This window comes from Miscanthus floridulus, chromosome 5 (assembly GCF_019320115.1).
Source record: "Miscanthus floridulus cultivar M001 chromosome 5, ASM1932011v1, whole genome shotgun sequence".
Classification (NCBI taxonomy): domain Eukaryota; kingdom Viridiplantae; phylum Streptophyta; class Magnoliopsida; order Poales; family Poaceae; genus Miscanthus; species Miscanthus floridulus.
In genome coordinates, this window is record NC_089584.1 from 29415138 (window position 1) to 29439129 (window position 23992).

Genomic DNA, 23992 nt, shown 5'->3' on the forward strand with positions numbered 1-23992 from the left:
CCATACATTACCATTTAAGTGAATGGCATCCATACAATAGCACGCCGTATGGACGACGAAAATAAAACCCCCAAGTTAGTACTTAAATAGCCACCTAATAGTCCTTAATTTGGGCATAAGGAAAGTGATCACTGGCACACTTTAGATTTCAAATACTTATTTATATAGTTATTAGTTGCTAGAAAAGGGTTTTGAAAAACAAAAACCTTTGTTTTAAATACACGTGACAATTAATGTTGAATATTGCTCTAACGCCAGCTGTCATAGAACTGACCAATTTATAAGAGCACAAGTACAATGGCAGCCCACAAGCGGTCGCACTATCATACTTGAGCCCATATAAAGCCGGTAGTCTATCGAGTACCATGATGGGTCTCGATAAACGATCCACAAACAACCAAGATACATTTCCATAAAGCGGTTACATATTACAATGGCAGCCCACAAGCGGTTACATATTACATAAAGTTCGCAGATACATTTCCATCATCAGAGTATGAAATAAAGTTATTACAAACCAAGTTTGATAGATAATAGCGGAAGCAAATTAAGTTTGAAAGTAGCATTTGCCAACATAGTTTAATACAGTGCCGACATACGATCATAGTCCACAAAAGCATATAGAGGGATTAGTAAAGAAGCCTACCCAAGGCTTACTCCTCATCCACAGTGGGATAGAAGCAACTCTTGCAATATCCATCATATACTGTGCCATCTGCAACAATGGGAATAAAACCCTGAGTACGAGAAGGTACTCAGCTAGACTTACCCATCATAAACCAGAAATAAATTGACTCCAAGGATTATGCAAGGCTTTATAAGTGGAGGTAGCTTGACAACATTTTGCATAAAGAGCGATTAATTCAGTTATATAGTTATAATTCTATCATCAAGTTATTTATAACTATCCATCTCTAGATTAGCAGCTATCCTATGCCAAACATGAGGTATATCATTTTAAGAGCATACAATAGTAACCATAGTAGGTATAGTAATTCCATGTTTATCCGAACCATCATATTCTATAATACAATTACTACGATGTTGGGACTAGCCAAGTTTCTCACTATCCGAGAGAGACGGTGATTCAAATCGATTTCAACCAGCTGGGAATTTATTCCTAGCACAAACCTAGGTAGACCAGATCATTAGTTGCCTTAGGTCACCTTTGGTACAACTCAAGTACACATTTCGCGGGTTCGCCCAGCGCCGCACAATCAGGGACAACCAACTGCTAGGACGTTTAGGCCCGGCCTGCCCTTGGGCTCACGTCTGGCTCCCTGCACATCCTTACTACCATCCAGAGTGCGCACTTTGACAGAGCAAGGCCTGGCTTGAGTTGAGCTACTCGGCTTCATGGTTGGAATGAGTTATTTGGATAGCTAAGTGATAGGCATGCGTTCAATCTTATCAGAAGCGCCAACAACAGTACGGTCCATAGACTCCGCCCGGCCTCCATTTACTTTTACCCTATGGTTCTTTTCCACGATAGCAAATATAGCCAACTGTGCTTTGGTATCCACCTATATTTCGCAGGTGACAGGAAATCACCCGACTTCTATTGGTCTAAGCAGGGCTAAGCATATATTCGATCCTAGACCTACACAGGGTTAAGGGTGTATATATATATCTAGACAAGGTAGTTCAATGCATCGAGTATTTCCAGACAACTCTTATAACTTAATGCATCAATCATAAAGGACTCAAGTAATATTTTGTAAAACACTAGGAGACTTAGAATGCTCCAAGGCTTACCTTTCAGAAAGGAAGTGGGGCGGTGGTCAGAGCACTTCGAAAGCTCTTCTGGGGTCTGCTCCTCTTCTTCGGGAGCTGTGGCTTGAGGAATCTCCTGCTGGTCCCCTTCCTCTCCTTCGTTGAATTCCAGCAACGTTATTTCCTCTGTCGATCCTATATGCATGAATATGGCATATGACATTGTGAATGCATACATGCTGACAAGTATAGTAGGATGACACATGATGAATGCATTCTTGTAAGTATTCTTAACAGCATGGTGTTAAAGTAATAACAAGTGCATCACATTTTACTGAGTAGGTGCATATCTCTTCTTGATTACTTAATCAAACACTTCTACCATTCATTTACTACACCACAAAACAGCAGCTACTTGTTTTACTCATAACTAGAGTTATATACATCGAAATCATATGGTTGTGGACATTATGGAAAGCTTAAGAAAATTTCTACAACTTTATTTTAATACCCTTACTGTGATTCAATAGTTATATAGGGCAAACAAATCATTTAATCAAATCTGTCCAGAAAGTAAACCTTTCGAACAGCAAACTTGTAATAGCTAGAACTCTAAAACCCTAAGTCCTATGACTGTGAAAATTTAACGCAAGGTAGATTAGTAAGTTATCTACAACTTTGTTATTAACAAGTTTTACAGCAAAAATCATTATCCATATGAAATCATCCACACAATCAAAATTATACATGCAGCCTTGTATTTGAATTATAAAGTGATAATTAGTTAGTTGCATTCAATCGATGGCTTCTACACCTTACTATGAACATAAACAGTTACTATGAATCACAAGAATCATAGAAAATATCATGGTGAACCCCAATTTAATTACTTAAATGCCTTTATTAATTTAATTAAATAATTAGGGTAAATAATAAACATACACCAAAGCTACACAATAAATTCTTAGAAAATTACAGTAGCTTCCTAGTGCACATAATAGACTACTGTGAAAATTTCATACCATTTTGACATGTACAACATCCTATGCAAAAATGACAAGCTAGAAAGGGTTATTTTAGTGAAAATAGTAAACCCTATAGAAAAGTGTCAAACAACAGATTATATATTTTTTCTAGCTTCATATTAGTGCCATACTACTGTACAAAAATTTTCATAGCAATATGTTACACATTTTTATCCCTACAAATTTACTTAGAAAATGTCATTTATTAGTAAATAAATAGAAAGACCATATTTCAATCAAGTTTACAGTAAGCTTATTATTTTTCCTAGCTAGAGCATGTAAATACAAAACCCACAAAATTGGAATCACAATTTTAGGAGTTTTCTAGCTTAAGATATCTATTTTACAAGATTATTAACATTCAAAAAGCATTTATCTAAATACATTTAAATCCCCAATAAAAACATCAGAAACTATACATATCATATTTTTTATAAAATACTACACTTCCTTAGAAACACAACAAAATTTGTGTCACAAGATTTGGATCCCTATAACTCAACTTATGATTTTCCAAAGCTAGCATGTAAATCTGAAAATAACTGAGCTATCCTACAACTCTGTGCCACTGACCGCAAGTACCCAGAGGTCAGTCAGGCCCACATGTCAGCGGCCAAAAATAGAGCACGGCAGACGTCCAGTGATATCTCGCCAACGGCGAGGTCTCCGGCCAAATCAACTGCACTGACGTGATCTACAGACCAACCCGCATCTAGTGACCTAGGTGGTGGCAGCACAGGTGTGGTGGAGTGTGCTCGTCGCCGGCCATGGCGGCACTGCTCTGCGGTGCGCCGGCCATTGTAGGCCACAGCTGGGCCAGGCGAGTAGTGCACAAGCATCACAGTGACCATACGGATCTATCTAGGTGACCTAGGCGACTCAAGGTGCTCCGACGTGCTCTAGCCACGTGCGCGGTGGCGCGGAGGTGAGAGCGCGGCGGCGCGGGTCGCCATGTTCCACGCCGACGAGACACCCATGTGCAGTAACATCATGCAACCAACAACACTACACCCAATACAAGCTCTAACACAAACAATCAGAAGCAACGTGCGCGTGAGCCAAGCAGTGGAGAGTTCACCGTGGAGGCGGCCATGGCGGCCGAGAACTCCAGCGAGGAAGAAAATGGTGAATATGCCCTCACCAAAGCTCATCAGCTGCTGCAATCAAGTCGAGGAGGTAGAGGGGGATGCGGCATAGCTGTGGGCGAGGTGGAGACAGCGACGATGCGGTGGTGTAGGTGCTAGGCGGCGGTGGAGCTACGCGGTGCATGGCGGCGCTGCTCTAGTTCCACGGCGAGAGCGAAAACAGGCGATGGAGAGTGAGTGAGCGAGCTCGGGTGCGTGGAAATGGGGCGTGGGGCATGCAGATAACGAGCGCCAGCTCACCGCGTCGAGGGCCCGTCGCTGGCTAGCGTTGGCCATGCAGCGGCCATGCTCTGTGGCCGGTCGGCCATGACCCAACTGTCGCAGAACTGACCAATTTATAAGAGTACAAGTATAATGGCAGCCCACAAGCGGTCGCACTGTCATACTTGAACCCATATAAACCCGGTAGTCCATCGAGTATCACGACGGGTCTTGATAAACGATTTACAACAACCAAGATCATACATGATTCAACATACATGTCACATATTACATAAAGTTCATAGATACATTTTCATCATCAGAGTATGAAGCAAAGTTATTACAAACCGAGTTTGATAGATAAAAGCGGAAGCAAATTAAGTTTTGAAGGTAAAGTTTCCAACATAGTTTAATACAGTGCTGAAATATGATCATAGTCCACAAAAGCAAGTAGGGGGATTAATAAAGAAGCCTGCCCAAGGCTTACTCCTCATCCACAGCGGGATAGAAGAAAATCTTGCAATAACCATGATACATAGTGCCATCTGCAACAATGGGAAATAAAACCCTGAGTACGAGAAGGTACTCCACTAGACTTACCTGTCATAAACTAGAAATAAAATAACTCCAAGGATCATGCAAGGCTGTATAAGTGGAGATAGCTTGACAACATTTTGCATAAAAGCGATTAACTCAGTTATACGATTATGATTCCGTTATCAAGTTAATTATAACTATCCATCTCTAAATTAGCAACTAACCTGTGCCAAACATGTGGTATATCATTTTAAAAGCATACAATAGTAACCATAGCCGGTATTATAATTCCATATTCATTTGAACCATCATGTTCCATAACACAGTTACTACGATGTTGGGGCTAGCCAAGTTTCTCACTATCCAGGAGAGACGGCGATTCAAATCGATTTCAACCAGCTAGAAATTTATTCCTAACACAAACCTAGGCAGACCATATCATTAGTCGCCTTAGGTCACCTTTGGTACAACTCAGGTCCACATTTCATGGGTTCGTACCGCGCCGCACAATCGGGGACACCAAATGCCAGGACGTTCAGGACTACCCTGCCCTTGGGCTCAGTTTGGCTCCCTGCAAGGAGCGCACAATAGAACGGGGCCTAGCCTGAGTTGAGCTACTCGACTTCGTGGTTGGAACGAGTTATCCGGCCAGCTAAGTGATAGGCATGTGTTCAATCTTGCCAGAAGTGCCAACAACGGTATGGTCCTTAATTAGCACAGACAGAATCACATGAGTCAACCTACGTATAGACTCCGCCCGACCTTGATTTTGTTTTACCCCATGGTTTTGTTCCACGATAGCAAATATAGCCAACCGTGCTCCGGTATCCACCTATATCTCGCAGGTGATAGGAAAACACCTGACTTCTACCAGTCTAAGCATGGCTAAGCATATATTCTATCCTAGACCTACACAGGGTTACGATGCATATATCTGGGCAAGGAATTTATATGCATCAAGTGGTTTCATTCAATTCTGATAACCTAATGTATCAATCATAAGGGCTTAAGTAATCATTTGTAAAATACTGGGAGACTTAGAATGCTCCAGGGCTTGCCTTTCAGAAAGGACGTGGGGCGGTGATTAGGGCACTCCGGAAGCTCTTCTGGGTTCTGCTCCTCGCCTTTGGGAGCTGCGGCTTGAGGATTCTCCTGCTGGTCCCCTTCCTCTACTTCGTCGAACTCCAGCAACGTTATTTCTTCCTCCGATCCTAGATGCATGAATATGACATAAGGTATTGTGAATGCGTATATGTTGACAAGTATAGTTGCATGATCAGTGATGAATGCATTCTTGTAAGTATTCTTAACATCATGGTGCTGAAGTAATAACAAGTGTATCGTGTTTTACTGAGTATGTGCATATCTCTTCTTAATTACTCAATCAAACACTTAAGTAGTTCATGTACCACACTACAAAACAGCAGCTACTTATTTTATTCATAACTGAAGTTCTACTTATCCAAATGTGGTGATCTTGGACTTTCTGGAAATCTTATAAAATTGTCTACAACTCTTATTTAATCACCAAAAGCTAATTCACAATTTATCTTAACCAAAACAGACAAGCCATCTAGTGCTATCCAGAAATTTCCAGAGAGCAAGCAATTTGGAAATACTAACTTTGAACAGCCATAACTCCTAAACTCTTTGGCCTATTGCTCTGAAATTTTAACACAAGATACATGAAGAAGGTTTCTACAACTTTGTTATTAACTATTTTTACAGCAAACACCATTTTTACCATGCAACATACCAAACTACCAAATCTGTCCGAAAATTCTTCCAATTCGCATTATAAAGCAACAATACTTTTACTTCACGTAAGCATTCAAAGTTTGACAACACAAAGTCTACCAATAGTTTAAGCATACCAAATACACTCAAGAAAACATAATGGTAAAGCCCAAACTATTTATTTAAATGCCTTTATTATTTTATTTAGATACTTAGGTTAAATAATAAACATATACTAAATGTGTATCATAAATTCTCAAAAATTTACACTGCCTTACTAATGCTACCAAATGACTACTGTAAAAGTTTCATGCCATTTTACCAAGTATAACATTCTATACAAAAATAACAAGGCAGAAAGGCCTATAATAGCAAAAATAGAAAACCCTAGTGAAAAGTGTCAAGCAACAGATTTTATATTTTTCTTATCATCCATATGGTACTAGGATAACCTCCAACAAATTTCATGAATACTGGATTCATAAATAATTTATAAAAATTCATACAAAGATTACCTATTTATAAAAGAAAAATCTATAACTACAAATCTATATGCACTGATCCTCAAATTTTTACCCGAGCTCATACATGTCAAGAATAGCTTACCACAAAAATTTCATAATTTTTGGAGCACAGGGACTCTAGATATAAAATAAACAAGTTTGCATGCATTCAAAAACACATTTGAAGTTTCAATTTAAATCTTCCAAAAACTTTACTGAAAATGCTAATAACATATTTTTCCTAAATACTACACTTCACCAAGAACTTAACCAAATTTGAACTACAAATTTTGGATCTCCCAAACTCTAGATATAAAATTTACAAAACAACATGAAATCTGGAATTAAATGAGCTATCCTACTCTCTACTGTCGCTGACCGGTGGGACCCGCCTGACAGTGGACCCCACGCGTCAGTGACTCAGAACAGGGCAGCGGCGCTGCTTGATACCGCGCGGCCACGGCTCGCCGCCGATGAGTTTTTCCGGCGAAGCGAAGGGCACCATCATGACCTACAGCTCAAACCGCGTCGGATGGTCAAGTGGTGACCGTGCAGGTGCGGTGGAGCGGGCTCGTCGCCAGCCATGGTGGCACGACGGCGCTGCTCTACGTGTGCTGGCCGTCTCCGGCCATGGCGAAGCCTGGCGAAGCGTGCAATAGCACCATGGCATCTATGCGTCTGTTACTAAGCAATCTAGGCGGCTGGAGGTACTCCGACGAGGTACGGCCACGGCAGCGGCCATGGTGGCACTCCGGCGAGGGCGTACCCACGACGGCGCAAAGCGAGCAGTGGCTCACCTAGGGCACAAATGAGGGCGCTGCAAGGTGGAGATGGTGGAGAAGGTTGAGGCAGAGCTGCTAGCGTGATCGATTAGCAACTAGGGCGGAGGTGAGCGCTGGCGAGCTTGGCGGAGCAGCGGCGACGACAATGGTGCTGGCGGCTGCGCTGGGGTGAGAAGGAAGCCTAGGAAATGGAAATGGTGAGCGTGGGGCAGTGCGGGCGGGCGTAGGGAGTGATAAGGCGCGCGTTGGCCTGGCTTGGACGCACAGGGCAGGGCGCCGGTGACGCGCGGCCATGCTTTGGCTCCACGCGGCGCGCAAGCCCTACCGATGTCGGCCACTGAATCGACATCATTCAGTTCTTCAGTTAAGCGATGCAAGGTCTGACAGCGTGTTTTGGTGGCATTAATTCTCTTAAACCGTGACATATCAGTGCATACTATCTAAACCAAAAGTGTAGCTCTATGTACCAGTTTCATATTCTCTTCAAAGATCATGTGCTAACTCGCAACCAAAACCGAGTTAAATCACCCTAAAGGTCAGCTCGTCAGGCTGTTTAACATCTAGACTTAGAAAAAATTTCTAAGTGTAGGAATCAGTGTATTAGTGATTTTTGTGAGCCCAATTCAAGTATGTTAGGAGCTAAACTAGTCAATGACCCAAAAATAAAAGTTGTTCCTCTTGCCAAATACTACAACTTTGCTTTAGTGACCACCTCCATGCAAGGTCTCTAGCACATAGTTCAAACTTGGTCAAACATGTTACATTCAATTGATGGTATACATTCAAACTAGGGCTTAGTGACCTATTTACCCCTAACCATGAATATCAAAGTTGTTCATATTGATACTCTAAACATGTTTAAGCTAATTGCAAGGTCACACAATCATTTCATGTATTAGTCACACATAGGGCTATCCAGGTCAACACATGTAACATTACTTAAGTGCTTGATCATGAAAGGTGACATTCATGAACAATGTTCCACTTGCTAACCTAAGTGTTGCTAACATGTTTTTGTGACTCATATCAACCAATTACCTGTATACACTCATGATCATATGCATATACACATGGAAACATGAAATACTAAGAAATGTTGCATATGTTTCAATCAAATGTTTCAAGTGTAAATGCTTATATATGAATGCTTGATGATCATGCTCATGCTATGCAAGTCAAGTTATGCAAGGCTAACACCTAGGGTGTTACAGCCCCTCCCCCTTATAAAAATCTCATCCTGAGATTTGTAAGACCTACCATTCTTAGAAAAAGGCGGGATAAACCTCTCGTAAATAATCCTCTCGTTCCCACATAGCATCTTGTTCACTGTGATTGTTCCACACCACCTTATAGAACTTAATGATCTTACTTCGTGTTACTCTGTCCATCTCTTCTAATACTCAGATTGGCTTTTCTTCATAGGTCAAATCCGATTGAAGTTGTACGTTGGTGGGTGCAATAGCTTCTTCAGGTACACGAAGACATTTCTTCAACTAAGAAACATGGAAGACATCAAATATTGCACTCATCTCTGGTGGAAGTTGTAACTTATAAGCAACATTCCCCTTTCATTCCAGAATCTTGTATGGCCCTACATATCTAGGCAAAAGCTTCTCTTTCATTCCAAATCTCTTCACCCCTTTCATGGGTGATACCTTCAAGTATACATAGTCACCCACTTCAAAAGTCAGTGGTCTTCTTCTTTTGTTAGCATAACTCTTTTGTCTCGATTGAGCTGCCTTCATATGCTATTGGATAACACGCACTTGCTCTTCAGCTTCATTGACAAAGTCAATACCAAAGTATCTCCTTTCACTGGGCTCAATCCAATTCAACGGAGTTCTACATTTTCTGCTATACAAAGCTTCAAATGGAGCCATCTTCATACTTGCTTGATAACTGTTGTTGTAGGAGAACTCAGCTAAAGGTAACCACTTCTCCCATGAACCTTTGGAAGATATAACACAAGCTTTTAGCAAATCTTCCAAGATTTGGTTCACTCGCTCCGTCTGTTTGGAAGTCTATGGATGGTATGCCGAACTTCTGATTAGCTTAGTTCCCAAATCCTGGTGTAAGTGTTCCCAGAAATGAGCTATGAACTGTGGTCCTTGATCTGAGATGATAGTCCTGGGTACTCCATGTAGTCTCACGATCTGAGAAAAATACAGCTCAGCGTACTTCCCCACAAGATACCTTGTGTTCACTGGTATAAAATGGGCTAACTTGGTGAGATGATCTACAATAACCCATATTGAATCGTGACCTTGCGGTGTCATCGGAAGGCCTGTGATAACGTCCATACTGATTTCTTCCTATTTCCAACCTGGAATAGGTAATAGCTGAAGTAACCCGGTAGATTTCATATAAATAGCTTTTACTCTGCTGCAGTTGTCGCACCTAGCGACATAGGCTGCGATCTCTTTCTTCATCTTAGTCCACCAAAAATGGGTTTTCAAATCTTGGTACATCTTACTACTACCCGGATGGATAGACAATTTGGACGAATGAGCTTCATCTAAAATTTGATTTCTAAGCTCATGGTCTTTTGGTACCACGAGTCGGTCCTCAAACCATAGCACACCTTTTTCGTCCAATCTGAAATGCTTGGTTTCTTGCTCTTGCATTTTCTCTTGATGTGACTTATACCTACATTTGTCTGCTGCAGCTCTATGATTTTGCTCTCAAGTGAACAACTGATCATGATATTGTGCAGTACAACAGGATGTAACAAATTAAATCCATCTTCTAACAATGCTTCCACAATGTTACAATGAGACTTTTGACTGAGTGCATCTGCTACCACATTAGCTTTTCCTGGATGGTAGTGCACTTCTAAATTGTAGTCCTTAATCAGCTCTAGCCATCTTCGTTGCCTCATGTTCAGCTCTGGTTGGGTAAAGATATACTTAAGACTTTTGTGGTCAGTATATATATGACATACATTGCCCAACAAATAATGTCTCCATATCTTTAATGCGTGAACAACTGCTGCAAGTTCTAAATCATGCGTGGGGTAGTTGACTTCATGTTTTCTCAACTGCCGAGAAGCATATGCAATAACTCTTTCTTCTTGCATAAGCACACACCCCAAACCTATACCTGATGCATCACAAAATACATCAAAAGGCTTCTCAATGTCAGGTTGTGCTAAGACAGGCGCTGTAGTTAACAGAGTTCTGAGGGTGTGAAAAGTTGCTTCACATTCTGGGGTCCATTTGTACTTCTCATCTTTCTAAAGTAGTCTGGTCATGGGCTTAGCTATCTTTGAGAAATCTAAAATGAAACAAAGATAATATCCTACTAACCCTAGAAAACTCTGAACTGCATGAACCGAAGTCGAGGCCTTCCAATCCATGACCTCTTGTACTTTTGATGGGTCTACAGAGATTCCATCTCTTGATAAGATATGACCTAAGAAAGGTACTTTGCTCAACCAAAATTCACACTTGCTAAATTTCACATATAGCTTGTGCTCCCTCAGTCTGGATAAAACAATCCTCAGATGCTCTTCATGATCTGACTCATTTTCCGAATAAATCAATATATCGTCGATAAACACGACCACAAACTTGTCAAGTTTGGGCATGAATACTGAATTCATCAGGTACATAAAGTAGGTAGGAGCATTTATTAGTCCAAAAGACATAACCAAATACTCATATAAGCCGTACCTAGTAGAAAAAGCAGTTTTAGGTATGTCCTCTGGCCTGATCTTTATCTAATGATAGCCTGATCTCAAGTCAATTTTGGAGAATACCTTTGCCTTTGCCAACTGATCAAACAAGATGTCGATGCGGGGCAACGGTATTTGTTCTTGATGGTTACCGCATTGTGTGGTCTGTAATCTACACACATTCTCAGTGACTTGTCCTTCTTTTTCACAAACAATGTTGGACATCCCCATGGAGATGAGCTAGATTGGATAAGACCCTTGTCCAATAGATCCTGTAACTGAATCTTAAGTTCTGCTAACTCATTTGGTGGCATTCTATACGACCTTCTTGAGATAGGTGCCGTACTTAGCACTAACTCAATCTTAAATTCCACATCCCTATCAGGTGGTAAGCCGGGTAATTCCTTTGGAAATACATCCAGAAACTCATAAACCACGGAGATATCACAAAGGGTAGTGGTCTGGATAGCACAAGCTAAATGTTGGAGTTTAAAGTTGCGAGAGAGTGGTACTAGAAAAGCATTCTCTCCCTTGGGTTCTCTCAACATAATAGTACGAGTGCTAGTATCAATGAGAACACTATGATCCTTCATCCAATTCATGCCTAAGATTACACTTATCGATAACCCAGGCAATATTATCAAATCCGTTGTATACTCCCTCCCTTGTATAGAGATGAGCACATTTTTACTATCTTATTTGTAGAAATAGTAGCCCCTGCTAAACTTATATTATAACCCCTTTGCTTACTTCAATTATTTCCTGATCATGTCTAGATGCAAATGCTTGACTCATAAATGAATGAGAAGCTCCTGAATCAAATAAAACAACAGCGGGATGCTTGTTGATAAGAAACATACCAGCCATGACAACTTCTCCAGCGGGCACTTCCTCAATAGCTGTATAATGCACATATCCTAGACGTGCCCTCGTATTCACCTGCCTCTAATTGTTCCGATTCTAGTTGCCATTCTTCTTTGGGTGGGGGCATTCCTTGGACCAATGCCCCACTTGGTTGCAGTTAAAACAGGGCTGATTACTCCTAAGTCCGAGGGAGCTTTCCTGACTGCCATTTCCTTTTGGTAAGGCAATAGTGAATGCCTTATGGAATGCTTTCTGAGGCCTGCTGTTCTAAGCTTTAGGCGGTGGAGGCCTAAACTTGGGTGCAGGTGGATGGAATTGGGGCCTAGCTGTGATAGGAGCTCGGGACTGTGAAGATCTAGAGGCACCTGCCTCGAATGTCCTCTTGCGACCCTTAGCAGCCACATGCATGTTATTGTGGTTTTCCTAGGTCAAAGCATCACTAATAAATTCGTTGTAAGTGGTGCACTTAGAATTGGCCATGGTCTTCATCAGTTTGGTGCCTAGACCCCGCTTGAAGCTCTCTATCTTCTTCTCCTCGGTATCCATGAAACCTGGAGCATACCTAGACTGATTGTTGAATGCGTGCATATATTCTGTGAGGGTCTTTGTCCCTTGAGTGAGCCTCATAAATTCAGCCGCTTTCATGCGCATTAGGCCTGGGGGAATATGATGCCCCTGAAAAGCCAACTTGAACTGTTCCCATGTTACTCGCGCATTAGCAGGTAAAGAGGACAAGAAATGTGTCCACCAGATCCTTGCTGGTCCTTACAACTGGTGAGAAGCATACTCAGCCTTTAGATGCTCAGTGACTCTTAGCAGACGAAACTTCTGCTCAATGGTGTTGAGCCACTCGTTAGCCTGTAGTGGTTCCTCTGCCACCTTGAAGATAGGAGGTTTTGTATCCAAAAATTCCTTGAATGTACTGTGCTGATTTGGCTCGGGCCCTTGTTGCTGTGGGTGGCCACGAGCAGTGTTCTACGCGATGAGGCGTAGAGCTTCCTCCATTGTCCTTTGGCTCCCTAAGAATTGGGCAAAGAACTCCTGAGCAGACGATGGTGGTGGTGGTGGTAAGTCATCACCATTGCCATCATGGCTGCTACTAGCTCCTGCACGGGTGCGTGTCATCTGCGAAGTTGCAACAATAAGCGATTATTGGTTGATGCCACAAGATTGCAGATGAATTTATAATCATGCCAAACTAAAATTACTGGAGACCATCTCAATTTTACAATAAAAATAGAGGCATAACAATTCATTCTTGCAACATGACATCACTAATTTGATCGCTTATCGGACTCATAACACGTTAATGTTCAAATTGTGATCTCTGATAAATCAACTAAAATTTGCATTAGCGTTTAACCAAACGTGCGATAGTCATGCAAATAACAATATTACATGATAGTTCAATTTACCAACACCAAATTCAAACTACAGGTCCATTACATAACCAACGATGATACATTAAGCACTTCTACTAAGTACTAAGTGATCTAATCCTCATCATGATCACTATCGAGGTCAGAGATAGGATCATCTCCTTCCTTAGGTTCCACCTCTTCCTCTTCCTCATCGTCATCTTCTTCCATATTTGGACCATCTTCTTCCCCATCCAAGATTGGGTTCAGCTGGTTGTTCAAATAGTGCACTTCATGCTAAAGGTTCATTACTTGAAGTTGAGCCTGTGCAAGCTGCTAACGTAAGCCCCTTTCGACATGGTCATGGGCGTTACTCATGTCACGGTGCCAATCTCGCTCTATCCTTATTGTAGCGACATGGTTTTCTGCTGCATCACGCTGACGTCTAGCTGTGGACACCTCTGCACGGGCGGTCTCCAACTGCTCCCATAGTCCTGCAAGCACTGCTTGATCATTAGCTCTAGCTTCTTGAGCTGCTACCCTCCGCTGGTCCACTTGTTCCATTTGGGCATGAAGAGTGCCCAAGGCTGCATAGGCTTGGTCAGATTCCCATCGGGCTTTACTTGTGGCTTTCTTTTGCTTGCGCACACACTTCTTGAGCTTATGCTGCGCGGCTTTAGCTCTCATGAGTTTGTCCATGCAAGTGGTGTATGATTCCTGCCAGAAATCCCTGGTGTCCTAGCATGCACAAAACATCTTCATCACCGCAAACATTGCACTCATGGAGGGACTAGAGCTATTTGCTCGCTCATCTCAATCTCTGATCAATGCATTTTGGTTACATTGTTCCTAATTTGTGGCGGATGGATCCACCCAAGGAAACATACTCATTGCACTACCAGTGAGTGCATCGTCATGCTGTTGGCAGATTTGCCTCAAAACCTCAAAGGCCATAACTTGGGCTGCCTCCCAAGGAGTCTTCCCTTCTGATTCTGCCTTCCACTCCTGCCAGAAGGGCAGTTGTGTGCAGGCTAGTATAGTGAGCCACACCTCGTACCATGGCTATCCTTCCAAGTACTCTTCAATCCAATGATAAAGGGGGTAGTTCATGGTACCCCACAAAGTGCAGAACTCTCCACAATAGGGTAGGTGTTCCGAAAACCATCAGGAAATTCTCACATCCAACTGGTGCTGCCATCTATACCATCAACATGTACACTTGGTGAGACAAGGCCATAATGGATAAGAGTTACATAACTGGGTAAGAAATTTATAAGGGGAGGAACAATGTAATTATTTGAATGGTAATTATCATGATGCATGCTCATTCCGTACGTCCTCACAAACTTAAGAAAAATTTGTTTCTAATGGTAGACACGGTGGCGCACATACGTTCTCTCATATATAGCGTAACTAGTCGAGCTACATGTTTCATTGTTAGTGTACCTGCATAAGAATTTCATTTCAGCCCAAACCCATAATTAAATATGCAGAATGTAAATCTAAATACTTCCATATATGTGTACCCACACATATACTTCCGTATCAAGCTACCCGATAACAGTTTAAACCCCCAATTAAATACGCACCACATACACATGCAAGCATGCATACGTAGTCGTACCAAAGCTAACTCTCCCCGACCACACGCTCACATCTTGCGGTCATGCCACTCATCATCCTACCTTGGCGTAGAGGCATTTGATCCATACATTACCATTCAAGTGAATGGCATCCATACAATAGCACGCTGTATGGACGACGAAGTAAAAACCCCCAAGTTAGTACTTAAATAGCCACCTAATAGTCCTTACTTTGGGCATAAGGAAAGTGATCATTGACACACTTTGGATTTCAAATACCTATTTATATAGCTATTAGTTGTTAGAGAAGGGTTTTAGGAAAACAAAAAATTTTGTTTTAAATACACATGTGACAATTAGCGTTGACTCTTGCTCTGATACCAGCTATCGCAGAACCGATCAATTTATAAGAGTACAAGTACAATGGTAGCCCGCAAGTGGTCGCACTGTCATACTTGAACCCATATAAACCCGGTAGTCCGTCGAGTACCACGATGGGTCTCGATAAACGATTTACAACAACCAAGATCGTACATGATTCAACATATATGTCACATATTACATAAAGTTCATAGATACATTTTCATCATCAGATTATGAAGCAAAGTTATTACAAACCGAGTTTGATAGATAAAAGCGGAAGCAAATTAAGTTTTGAAGGTAAAGTTTCCAACATAGTTTAATACAGTGCCGAAATACGATCATAGTCCACAAAAGCAAGTAGAGGGATTAATAAAGAAGCTTGCCCAAGGCTTACTCCTCATCCACAGCGGGATAGAAGCAACTCTTGCAATAACCATGATACACAGTGCCATCTGCAACAATGGGAAATAAAACCCTGAGTACGAGAAGGTCCTCCGCTAGACTTACCCGTCATAAACTAGAAATAAAATGACTCCAAGGATCATGCAAGGCTGTATAAGTGGAGATAGCTTGACAACATTTTGCAAAAAAGCGATTAACTCAGTTATACGATTATGATTCCGTTATCAAGTTAATTATAACTATCCATCTCTAAATTAGCAACTAACCTATGCCAAACATGTGGTATATCATTTTAAAAGCATACAATAGTAACCATAGCCGGTATTGTAATTCTATATTCATTTGAACCATCATGTTCCATAACACAGTTACTACGATGTTGGGGCTAGCCAAGTTTCTCACTATCCGGGAGAGACGGTGATTCGAATCGATTTCAACCAGCTAGAAATTTATTCCTAACACAAACCCAGGTAGACCATATCATTAGTCGCCTTAGGTCACCTTTGGTACAACTCAGGTCCACATTTCGTGGGTTTGTACCGCGCCACACAGTCGGGGACACCAAATGCCAGGACGTTCAGGACTACCCTGCCCTTGGGCTCAGTTTGGCTCCCTGCAAGGAGCGCACAATAGAACAGGGCCTGGCCTGAGTTGAGCTACTCAGCTTCGCGGTCGAAATGAGTTATCCGGCCAGCTAAGTGATAGGCATGCGTTCAATCTTGCCAGAAGTGCCAACAATGGTACGGTCCTTAATCGGCACAGACAGAATCACATGAGTCAACCTATGCATAGACTCTGCCCGACCTTGATTTTCTTTTACCCCATGGTTCTGTTCCACGATAGCAAATATAGCCAACCGTGCTTTGGTATCTACCTATATCTCGCAGGTGATAGGAAAACACCCGACTTCTACCGGTCTAAGCATGGCTAAGCATATATTCGATCCTAGAACTACACAGGGTTACGGTGCATATATCTGGGCAAGGAATTTATATGCATCAAGTGGTTTCATTCAATTCTGATAACCTAATGCATCAATCATAAGGACTTAAGTAATCATCTGTAAAATACTGGGAGACTTAGAATGCTCTGGGGCTTGTCTTTCAGAAAGGACGTGGGGCGGTGATCAGGGCACTCCGGAAGCTCTTCTGGGTTCTGCTCCTCGCCTTCGGGAGCTACGGCTTGAGGATTCTCCTGTTGGTCCCCTTCCTCTACTTCGTCGAACTCCAGCAACGTTATTTCTTCCTCCGATCCTAGATGCATGAAAATGACATAAGGTATTGTGAATGCGTATATGTTGACAAGTATAGTTGCATGATCAGTGATGAATGCATTCTTGTAAGTATTCTTAACATCATGGTGCTGAAGTAATAACAAGTGTATCGTGTTTTACTGAGTATGTGCATATCTCTTCTTAATTACTCAATCAAACACTTCAGCAGTTCATGTACCACACTACAAAACAGCAGCTACTTATTTTATTCATAATTGAAGTTCTACTTATCCAAATGTGGCGATCTTGGACTTTCTAGAAAGCTTATAAAATTGTCTACAACTCTTATTTAATCACCAAAAGCTAATTCACAATTTATCTTAACTAAAACAGACAAGCCATCTAGCACTGTCCAGAAATTTCGAGAGAGCAAGCAATTCGGAAATACTAACTTTGAACAGCCATAACTCCTAAACTCTTTGGCCTATTGCTCTGAAATTTTAACACAAGATACATGAAGAAGTTTTCTACAACTTTGTTATTAACCATTTTTACAGCAAACACCATTTTTACCATGCAACATACCAAACTACCAAATCTGTCCGAAAACTCTTCCAATTCGCATTATAAAGCAACAATACTTTTACTTCATGTAAACATTCAAAGTTTGACAACACAAAGTCTACCAACAGTTTAAGCATACCAAATACACTCAAGAAAACATAATGGTAAGGCCAAACCTATTTATATAAATGCCTTTATTATTTTATTTAGATACTTAGGTTAAATAATAAACATATACTAAATGTGTATCATAAATTCTCAAAAATTTACACTGCCTTACTAATGCTACCAAATGACTACTGTAAAAGTTTCATGCCATTTTACCAAGTATAACATTCTACACAAAAATGACAAGGCTGAAAGGCCTATAATAGCAAAAATAGAAAACCCTAGTGAAAAGTGTCAAATAACAGATTTTATATTTTTCTTATCATCCATATGGTACTAGGATAACCTCCAACAAATTTCATGAATATTGGATTCATAAATAATTTATAAAAATTCATACAAGGATTACCTATTTATAAAAGAAAAATCTATAACTACAAATCTATATATGCACTGATCCTCAAATTTTTACCAGAGCTCATACATGTCAAACATAGCTTAGCACAAAAGTTTCATAATTTTTTGAGCACAGGGACTCTAGATATAAAATAAACAAGTTTGTATGCATTCAAAAACACATTTCAAGTTTCAATTTAAATCTTCCAAAAACTTTACTGAAAATGCTAATATCATATTTTTCCTAAATACTACACTTCACCAAGATCTTAACCAAATTTGAACTACAAATTTTGGATCTCCCAAACTCCAGATATAAAATTTACAAAACAACATGAAATCTGGAATTAAATGAGCTATCCTACTCTCTACTGTCGCTGACCGGTGGGACCCGCCTGACAGTGGACCCACGCGTCAGTGACTCAGAACAGGGCAGTGGCGCTGCTTGATACCGCGCGGCCATGGCTCACCGCCGGTGAGCTTTTCCGGCGAAGCCAAGGGCACCATCATGACCTACAGCTCAAACCGCGTCGGATGGTCAAGTGGTGACCGTGTAGGTGTGGTGGAGCGGGCTCGTCGCCGGCCATGGCGGCACGGCGGCGCTGCTCTGTGTGTGCTGGCCGTCTTCGGCCATGGCAAAGCCTGGCGAAGCATGCAATAGCACCACGGCATCTATGTGACTGTGACTAAGCAATCTAGGCGGTTGGAGGTACTCCGACGAGGTATGGCCACGGCAGCAGCCATGGCGGCACTCCGCCGAGGGCGTACCCACGATGGCGCAAAGCGAGCAGTGGCTCACCTAGGGCACAAATGAGGGCGCTGCAAGGTGGAGACGGTGGAGAAGGTTGAGGCGGAGCTGCTAGCGCGACCGATTAGCAACTAGGGTGGAGGTGAGCGCTGGCGAGCTCGGCAGAGCAGCGGCGACGGCAATGGCGCTGGCGGCTGCGCTGGGGCAAGAAGGAAGCCGAGGAAATGGAAATGGCGAGTTGGGGGCAGTACGGGCGGGCGCAGGGAGTGATAAGGCGTGCGCTGGCCTAGCTTGGCCGCATGAGGTAGGGCCCCGATGACGCGCGGCCGTGCTTCGGCTCCACGCGGCGCATGAGCCCTGCCGATGCCGGCCACTAAATCGACGTCATTTAGTTCGTCAGTTAAGCGATGCAAGGTCTAACAGCGTGTTTTGGTGGCGTTAATTCTCTTAAACCGTGACGTATCACTTATCAGTGCATACTATCTAAACCAAAAGTGTAGCTCTATGTACCAGTTTCATATTCTCTTCAAAGATCGTGTGCTAACTCGCAACCAAAACCGAGTTAAATCACCCTAAAGGTCAGCTCGTCAGGCTGTTTAACATCTAGACTTAGAAAAAAATTCTAAGTGTAGGAATCAGTGTATTAGTGATTTTTGTGAGCCCAATTCAAGCATGTTAGGTGCTAAACTAGTCAATGACCCAAAAATAAAAGTTGTTCCTCTTGCCAAATACTACTACTTTGCTTTAGTGACCACCTCCATGCAAGGTCTCTAGCACATAGTTCAAACTTGGTCAAACATGTTACATTCAATTGATGGTATACATTCAAACTAATGCTTAGTGACCTATTTACCCCTAACCATGAATATCAAAGTTGTTCATATTGATACTCTAAACATGTTTAAGCTAATTGCAAGGTCACACAATCATTTCATGTATTAGTCACACATAGGGCTATCCAGGTCAACACATGTAACATTACTTAAGTGCTTGATCATGAAAGGTGACATTCATGAACAATGTTCCACTTGCTAACCTAAGTGTTGCTAACATGTTTTTGTGACTCATATCAACCAATTACCTATATACACTCATGATCATATGCATATACACATGGAAACATGAAATACTAAGAAATGTTGCATATGTTTCAATCAAATGTTTCAAGTGTAAATGCTTATATATGAGTGCTTGATGATCATGCTCATGCTATGCAAGTCAAGTTATGCAAGGCTAACACCTAGGGTGTTACACCGACGTGGCGCGGTGTTCTTTAGTCTCCCGATCAAGTGTCTGACATCGCGATTTCAAGCGATTCAATCTCCTAATCCAAATCGAATTTGTGCACGTCGGTAAAACGAAAAGTGTAGACCTATGTACCAGCTACAAAAGTTCTTAAGAAACCTTCTCCTAATTTGCAACAGGTGAGGAGTAAAATCAGCCCAAAGTTGAGCTCGTCACACTGTCAGTGAAACAAGACTTGGCAAAAATTCTAAGTGTTGAAAATAGTGTAAAGCTGATTTTTGTGAGCCCATTTCAAGCTTGTTAGGGGCTAAACTAGCTTATAACCCAAAAATAAAAGTTGTTCCTCTCATCAAATACTACAACTTTGCTTTAGTGACCACATCCATGCAAAGTCTCTATCATATGGTTCAAACTAGGTCAAACCTACTACATTCAAATGATGACTAACACTTGAACTATGACTTAGTGACCAAATTAGCCTTAGTCATGATTACCAAATTTGTTCATAATGACATTCTAAACATGTTTAAGCTATTCCTAGGGTCACACAATCATTTCATACATTGGTTACACATAAAGCTTTCCAGGACAACATACATTGCATCACTTAAGGACTTGATCATGCAAAGTGACCTTTGTGAACATTGTTCCACTAGTCATCCTAAGTGTAGCTAATATGTTTTAGTGACTCACATCAACCATTTACATGTATTCACTCATGATCATATGCATCGATGGGTATTCGTTCATCCGGTTGTTGCATAGATGAATGCCAGCACATCCCACCGGCATCCTTAGCTCTTGCTTCCTACCCTGCTTCTTCAAAAGGTTGACGACGAAGAGATACCGCCATAGGTCGAAGTGGGGACTAATCCCCAAGAACCCCTCACACAGGGTGACGAACGCCACAATGTGCTAGACCCCATTGGGAGTAATGTGCTCCACCTTATAGTAATCCAGCAGCCCTTGAAGGAACTTGTGGGTGGGGATGGTGAATCCCCGCTCATGAAAGCGAGCAAAGGACACAACATAACCTTTGGGTGGCGACAACTCATCCTCGTTGTCGGGCAGCCGCCACTCCTCGGTGGTGGTTAGCGGGCAAAGGAGGCCACGGTGAATGAGGCTCTCTAGGTGCTAAGGGGTGATGTCGGATCTGCACCACGGCTCCATGGAACAATTGGGAGGAGGGTGGATACGAGCTTGACAGCGGCCACGATGCGGGTATGGGAGGCTCAGGTGATTGGCGGTGGAAGTTGTATATGCAAAGGCAAGATGGCAAAGTACGGAACCTTGGGGGCAAACCCCTTGGTTTTATAGGGGCGACAGATGTGAGAAGGGCAACCATCCTCCAAGATCTCTGTGCCTACCATGATACACCACCATGTCATGTCGTAGGATATGTGCCCGTAATCCCTATCCTTTCCCACCAAAAGTCACGCCGGACATTTCGCCTTCCCGGGCAGACTAGGACTATTTTCCCACAGAGGGGATATGGGTCAAGAACCATTTCTCTGGCCCACCCAGGCCCAGGAGTTTGAGGGATGGCCCAATAGTTTCGACGGCCATCCCAAATAGGGATGGGCCCGTAAGCGGCCAGATCTCAGGCACATGAACCCTAAGGAATCTCGATCCGTGATTAAGTCTCAACTAGGCTAACCCTAGACAAATCCCCACGAATGGGATACCAGGGTTCCCTTTAAACTATCCAGTTGTCAAAATACCAAATCTCACAGCCATACTCGCGAAGCGTCTGAAATACCCCCCGGGCAATTCTATCCAAATCACCTGGGGGCTCAGGGGCTACACCCGATGGGTGCGCTCGCGCGCACCCTCTAGCAAATAAAAAACCCAAGTGATTCTATCTGAATCACCCGGGGGCTTGGGGGCTACACCCATCGAGTGCGCTCGCGCGCACCCTCTGGCAAGTCAAAACACTCCCGGGCGATTCTATCCGAATAACCCAGGGGCTCAGGGCTACTATCGGGGACCTAATACAGGGGTACCCAATGAGGTAGAGCTAATAACCATCAAACGTTGATGCTCTCAAGCAGACAAGAACACAACCGCACTTCTTATCCATATGACCAGAGGTTGGCTACGCCTTGCCTAACCCCCGAGGGCTGGACTCCACTTGACCCGACCCCCGTGGGCCAGACTCCGCCTCACCCGATGTCTGGGGCAGACTCCGCCTCACCCAACGGCTGAGGGCTGGCTCTGCCTCACCCAATGTGGGAGGGCTAGCCCCGCCTCGCCTGACGGCTAAAGGCAGGCTCCGTCTCGCTCGATGACTAGGGACGGGCCTCACCTCGCCCGACCCCTAGGGGCAGACTCCGCCTCGCCCGACGGCTGAGGGCTAGCTCTGCCTTGCCCGACGGCTGAGGGCTGGCTTCGCCCCACCCGACGTCCTAGGACAGGCTCTGTCTCGCTCGATGTCCTAGGGCTGGCTATGCCTCGCCCGGTGACTGCACCCTGCTCCTTCATAATGACGAGCACATGGTAGGACAGGACACTCAAGTCAACCGTAATACCGAGGACCATGCCCTACGCACCAATGAGAAGGTACCGTCAGGATACGATGGGACAAGCGCTTTAAGCCCTTTCTAGCCTGATAGAGCCCGAATAGTGTTGTAGGCACCGACTTTTGTCTTACAGTTTTATGGGCACCGCCATCAGCCCTCGGACGTGGATCCTAACATAAGCATACGACAACCACTATAATCCAGAAGGGAACTCACGTCATCCATAGTGATGGACGTATGGTCACTTCCCCGTCTACTCCCCGTAGGGTCACAGCTCAGGTCCTTGGCATGCCACACCGTTCATCGGTGTAGGATGGGACATACCCACTTGCTAAATGAGGCTAGGGCATGGCCCTATAAAGATCAGTGAACACGCCGACCCTGACATGGTCTGCCATGTCAGCAGGGTAGGCACAAGGGGAAAGGAAGACCTAGGTCCTTCGAAGGACCTTCTCTACCCTCTGGTTTTTCCTCTTTCTCCCATCTAAATCCATGCTCCCCCTTGGTCTATAAAAGGGAGGGTAGGGCACCCCACTAAGGAGACAGATCGATTCCACACATAACACACAACCAAGCAGCAACCGAGCTCTTGGCATTCTTTCGATCGATACCATCAGAGACTTGGGACCTATCCCTCTCTCGACCGTTTGTACCCCCTACTATGAACCTTTTTTGGTACTAATAACACAAGCAGCAGCAAACTGGACGTAGGGACATTCTGCCCGAACCAATATAAACCTTATGTCCTTTAGTACACCATTCGAGCCTAACACACAACAAATATAAATTTACTAGTTGGTGTTTGTTCGAAACACCAATTTTTTTCACGAGCCTAGCTAGTCGCCTGAACATAGACAATAGCTTTGTGCCTTGGACAATGCTTCCTTGTATTGGAATTCTGAGCATTTGAATAGCGATCCTTTGAGTAACATGAAGAACAGAGAAGATCTCATCTATAAGAATTGCATAATAATCGGTGCTTTTAGTACATCTTCTATCAATATTCTTTTCTTTTTGAACCTCTTGGTATCTTTAAGCAATGATAAAAAAAATCTCTTGATCAGTTGTATCCAAGACGACGCTTGGACTCAAAGGTAGGGTATTTTTCATTAATGTAGGGTCTTTTGTACGAGAAGCAATAGTATGTCTAGTAATAGTAACTCTGGTATGAAATCATGTAAAGTATCTCTTCTCGCCATCCCCATAACATATCAGGAAAATGCTTGCATATTGATAAGGGTCATATTCTATTGTTACAATTCTACCGGATATACCTTTTATTTTGTTGAAAATTGATTTTATGCTATATGTGC